We start from the raw sequence: 6,621 nt of genomic DNA on the forward strand, positions 1-6,621 counted from the left end.
GGCCGGCCGGGCCTGCGCGGGCTCGCGATGGGTTCGGGCGGGCCGCGGTGGCTGTGGGCGGGGGACGGCGGCGCGAGACACGTGGCAGGCTGCGGTTCGTTTGGCGGCGGCGGCGGATGTGTCCGGCCGGGGTTGGACATGTCCGGCGCGGCACGGAGGGGAAGATCAGGTTATGGGGGTTTCATCCGCGAATTTCGGGGGAGGAAGACATATTTATAGGTAGAGGGAGCTAGGAGACTCCAAATGAGGAGCGATTTTCGGCCACGCGATCGTGATCGAATGACCGAGAGCATGGAGGGGGTTTGGATGGGTTGTTGGGCCACTTTGGAGGGGTGTTGGGCTGCACACAAAAGAGGCTTTTTCGGCTACCCGGTTAATCGTTGGAGCATCAAACGACCTCCAAATGGAACGAAACTTGACAGGCGGTCTTCCGGTGGTGTACCAAGGCCGCTTGGCAAACCTCGGTCCATTCTGAGAACGTTTAACACCCGCTCACAACAGGAGACAAAAGGGGAACGCTGGAGGGCATAGGAGTGCCGGATTGCAAGACGGACAACGGGGAAAATGCTCGGATGCATGAGACGAACACGTATGCAAAATGAGATGCACATGATGACACAATGCAGATGATGACATGGAAAAATGCAACACGCAAGCAGCTGACATGGCAACGACGGCGAATAACTAGAAGAAACCTGGCGCTTCGAATCCGGGGCGTTACAACACTCCTCCACTAACAATAGATCTCGTACCGAGATCTTAGGACCGAGACGGAAGGGAAAGGGGATGAGTGAAACAAGAACTCAAGAGAATAAGCATAGAATCGAGAGCACTCGAGAAGAAGAGAGGAGCGACGAGAATCGAAAGCTCACGAAATCAGATAGACAATGAAACCACTATGGTTAGAACGAGATAAGAAACGAATAAGACTGAAAGGATTTAGGCAGCACTCCGGCTGAACATGGAAAGAGTTGGAACTAAGATTGACAAAATGGAACGATAGTTGACGAGAGGACCAACACAATGCCTCCGGAAGAATTGAAAAAGTTGAAAGAAAAGAACGGAGAAGAAGATGACAACTTGTGCCACGAATGAAATTAAAAGCATCTTTAGAAGGGAGGTTTAGACGAAGTTGTTGAGAAAATCAACAACGAAAAGAATAAGCTTGTTGTGGTCTTATAGGTAACATCTCAAGATCATAAGGTGATAACCGGCCACAAACGGAAATGATTAAAGAGTTGAGAAGAATGAAGAAATGCAAAACTCCAGTTCAAAAGAATACGGAGAATTAATTACACTTCGAGACGCGAGAAGAAAAGATACTTGAATTTCTCCAACAAAATCTTGATGAACTTTTGAAGAATGAATTAAATACTGACGAACCACCGTAAGAATTCGAAAATGACTGATGAAAGAGAATGAATCACCGGGAAGAATTAGAAGAACAAATATGCTAGAGGGAATTTAGATGCAAAAGAACAAAGAGATAATGAGCTGATAAAGAATACTTGATAGATGCAACCGAGATAATTGGATAACGGTAGCTAGAATGATGGCCTCCGGTGAAAAGAAATGGAAAAAACAACTCCTGACATACTCCGGATGGGTAAGAAAGAACATCTGACAAATTGAATAATTCGCGAGGATAACATGAAGTTGGAACCACGAATCTTCGGGAGAAGAGACAAGATTTAGAGGAAAAACTCTTCTTCTATCTTCAAATGACGACGGAAAACACCACCAAAATTACTGAGATACTCCGGGAGAACGAAAACCGAAAAGGTTGAGCCAACAATGAAAAGAATTTGAACGAGATCTTGGAGAAGACATGTGACTGACGGGATCCATTCTTACGTCACACTTGAAAAGAATTTGGGAATAGCTCCGGAATAATTAGAAGAGTCAGGTAAGATCATGGGAAAATACCTGTGGGTTAGGGCCCACTGAAGAGAAAAACACTATTGAAAAGGGATGTTGAACAGATAGATGATGCACCGAAATAATTGAAATATTTGAGTGAGGTGACAACCTCGAATTAATTGGAACACAGACGAATCTTCTGAGATGTCTTCGTCACTCCGAAATGATAGAATGGCGAGAGGCGAACGAGCAAAGGGAAATATTTGAGCTGAGGGAAAGAATGTGATCTACCCGAAAAAAAACTTGAATTGAGTCCACCAGAAAAGAAAAAGAGATGAAGAATATCGAACAAAACGAGAATTCACCGGTTGAAACAATTGTCGAAAGACTAAAGAGGCTCCGCACGAATGAAATTGATGGTCGAAAGAGACTCAGACTCCGGGAAGAAAAAGGGTGGGAGGGCGGGAAAACAAAAGCACCTGGATGGGAGAACCGAGGAATAACTTGAAGAGAAAACACCGGTTAAAAGAATGCAAAGGTTTCGCACGAGTAGGATGGATACTCGATTACGGACTCCGACTCCGAGGAGAAAAAGGGGTGGGCGGGTGGGAAAAAGAAAACAACTGAAGATTGAACTTGGCAAAGATGAAGAGGCTCGAGTCAACTTGACGAGAAATGCACTGGATGGAAAGAGCTGAGAACCAACGATCAGAAAACAACTGTGTGATCCTAAAGAAAAATGTGAAGGGGAAGAGGAGTAATTGTAAACACCTATGTCAAAATTCCTCACCAGAACGATGAAGGGGCAGAGGAGTAAAAAGAATTCCTACTCTCCGATATAACTAGACTCCAAAAATTTTTTTTCTACACTCAACAACGGCCAAACTACACGATCAATCAAGGGGGCTCCTAGGGTCGGTTGAGGCTCTGATACCAACTTATCACGCCCAATATGCGACCCTATGCAAAAGGAACTCGAAGGTCCCACCAAGGATAGACCCGCATATTGAAACGCTTTTGCAAGGTGGATATCATTACATCAACATTAATAATAGATGGGGATACATACATGGCATACAATGCCACATGAATACATCAATACATCAAACATAAGATCAACAACCGACTACGGACGAAACACAAACAGAATCTCAAACGACATCCACCCTGCTAGCCCAGGCTGCCGACCTGGAACCTATCCCCTGATCGAAGAAGAAGCAGAAGCAGCACTCCAAAACAAGTGAACATCGCTCTCGCGTCATGATCATCGCAAAACCTGTACCCGCAACTGTTGTTGAAGTAATCTGTGAGCCACGAGGACTCAACAATCCTATTACCATGGGTATCAAGACTAGCAAAGCTTAATGGGAAAGGAAGGGGTAAAGTGGTGAGGTTGCAGTAGCGACTAAGCATGATATGGTGGCTAACATACACAAATAAGAGTGAGAAGAGAAGCAAAGGAACGACCGTGAAGCTAGCAATGATCAAGAGGTGATCCTGAACACCTACTTACGTCAAACATAACCCAAAAACCGTGTTCACTTCCCGGACTCCGCCGAAAAGAGACCATCACGGCTACACATGCGTTTGATGTGTTTTAATTCGGATCCGGTGTCAAGTTATCTACAACCGGACATTAACAAATTCCCATCTGCCACATAACCGCGGGCACGGCTTTTGAAAGTTTATACCCTGCAGGGGTGTCCCAACTTAGCCCATGATAAGCTCTCGCGATCAACGAAGGATATACCTTCTCCCAGGAAGACCCGATCAGTCTCGGAATCCTGGTTTACAAGACATTTCAACAATGGTAAAACAACACCAGCAAAGCCACCCGATGCATCGACAATCCCGATAGGAGCTGCACATATCTCGTTCTCAGGGCAACACCGGATGAGAGAGGCTACGAGTAAAACCAGACCTCGAGTTTCCCCGAGGGGGCCCCGCAGGCGGCTCGGTTTGGGCCAGCACTTAGAGAAGCACTGGCCCGGGGGGGCTAAAATAAAGATGACCCTCGGGCTCCGGAAACCCAAGGGAAAAAGGGCTAGGTGAGGCAAATGGTAAAACCAAGGTTGGGCCTTGTTGGAGGAGTTTTATTCAAAGCAAACTGTCAAGGGGGTCCCATAAATCACCCAACCGCGTTAGGGACGCAAAATCCGGGAACATAATACCGATATGACAGAAACTAGGGCGGCAAGAGTGGAACAAAATACCAGGCATAAGGCCGAGTCTTCCACCCTTTACCAAGTATATAGATGCATTAATTAAATAAGAGATATTGTGATATCCCAACATAATCCTGTCCATCATGGAGCAATCTTCAACTTCACCTGCAACTAACAACGCTATAAGAGGGGCTGAGCAAAGCGGTAACATAGCCAATCAACGGTTTGCTAGGAAGGGTGAAAAAGGTTAGAGGCTGACATGGCAAATTGGGAGGCTTGAAGAGCAAATGATAGGAAGCGCAACATAGCGATAGAACGAAGCAACTAGCATAGCAATGATAGTAGTGAGATCCAGGGTAGCGGTCATCTTGCCTGAAATCCCGCTAGGAAGAAGAACGAGTCCATGAAGAAGATGATGCCACGAAGACGAACCAAGCATAGACGAACGAATCCTCACGATCGCAACGAAACAGGAACTATCGAGAAGAAGCACACAACATGGTAAACACACCACACATAGACAAGACATGATGCACAACAAGCATGATGCATGACAAGGCTACATGAAGCTACTCATGGCAAGAGATGATGCATACAAGAGCAACACATCAAAGCAAGTTTAAATGAGGCCGAAAACAACATATAACAAATCCGGTAGGTCCTCATATGCAAGTTTCAAAGTTGGTCCAGATCTGAATAAACCTTATGTTCAAGTTGTTAAACAGCAAGTTAAGATGCACCAAAATGATCTACACGAGATTCTAGTCAAGTTTCATATAAAGTTCATTTAATTCGGAGCTACGACCTAGAAGATATGAGCAAAACAAGTTAAACATGGCATTGATGAAAAGTGAATACAAACATCAAAAAAACACCTGAAAACAAGGATGCAACAAGATAACATGAAACTACATGCAAAATCAAGCAAGTTTCATATAGAACACACTCAAAACGGAGCAACGGTTGAACACATACACTCTATACAAGTAAAGGACAAGCTGTCCAAAACAGAAACTAGGTATATTGCAAGCACCAAAACAACATGCTACAGTACCACAATATGAAAAAAAGGCATGGACATGATGTACAGATAAAGCATGACAAAACATGAACACTGAGCTATCTCCAGAAATCACTAGAACATGCTCAAAAGGACATGGCAAGATTGCAAATAATAACAGTTTCAGATTTATCAGAAAATAACATCAGGTTGCGATGTTTAGAGCTATCAAACAACATGCTACAAGAACACATCATGGCAACCCAAGGCATGGCATGAATCTACTAATTACTTATAACAAAAGTCCTTTACTGACCATGAGCCATAAGGGCATAGAAAATATGATGGTACCCATGTAAACATAGCAAGAGATATGACAGATTCACACATGGCAGGAACAACAATAAGTAGACATGTTGGTGAGCTTATACCCCTCACCACAGATCAATACATGGCATGACAAGGTAACCAACAGTAATAATACATTTTTATGAAGCTAAGCATGGCAAGATAAAGTTCATAGGGTGCATGGATCACTAGCAAAGCTCATGGAAAAACTGAACTTAATATTAACAGGCTGACAGCAACATTATTTACCAGTTTGGAGCAAGATTACAACAAGCTACAGAAAGCTATAAATTCAACCATGGACATGGATGGATAGGGCATGACATGTGTAACAAAACATCCTTAGTGAACATCTCCAGATTATGCATAGAATGACTTGTAGCAGCAGGTTTACATAGCATGATAATATAACAGAACCAGTCTAGCAAAACAGTAACAGCAAGTACCCTACTTCACGAGCTCGATGCACTCACTAAAAGACCCAAACAAATAAATGTATTGCACCACTATGAAGATGGCATGATGTAGTACAAAACACATGTATAGCTCATGCTCACAGGATGCGCACACAAAATGCAACGAAAAAGACAAATCACCAAGTTCTGATAACAGACAACAATTAACATCATATAGCACTCTTGCGATGATGATTAGGGCATCAAGATGACCTCTAAAAAAGATGGCACAATGGAACAAAATGTAGAGCATCTCTCAGTGAACGCTTTGATATATTATGTGTGCAAAACGGAGCTATGGATGGCATGCCGAACAGTGCATCAGAATGTCATAAAACTAGGACTTAGACGAAAATCTCAGGGTCGACCTTAAGTCTTCTCTGGATCTGGATCCGGGCGCGGTTGACGAGGTTCGCCGGAGAACTTACCAGAGAGGATGCGGTGGTGGCCGAAGCTTGAGGAGGAGATCGTCGGAGAGGACGGGGATGCCGGATTCGGGCGGCACCGGCCCGGATCTGGCCATGGTGCGGCCTAAGGAGCTCGGAGGCGCGGGCCGGAGGAGCTCGGGATCCGGTGACGTGGCCACGCGGCGAGGCGGAGTCGGCGGCGCGGGCGAGGCCACCAGAGGCGGCGGCGGGGCGAGGCCGCCCGAGGCGAAGGCCGGGCGCCGACGGGAGGAGGCGGGGAGATGCGGGCGGGCGGAGGCGAGGCGATGCTGGGCGGCGGAGCAGAGGGACGGCGCGGGGCGTGGGGACGGCGCCGGCGAGGAGGCGGCGGCCGGCAGGGCGCATCG

The sequence above is a fragment of the Triticum dicoccoides genome, chromosome 3B (genome assembly GCF_002162155.2).
Source record: "Triticum dicoccoides isolate Atlit2015 ecotype Zavitan chromosome 3B, WEW_v2.0, whole genome shotgun sequence".
Lineage (NCBI taxonomy): Eukaryota > Viridiplantae > Streptophyta > Magnoliopsida > Poales > Poaceae > Triticum > Triticum dicoccoides.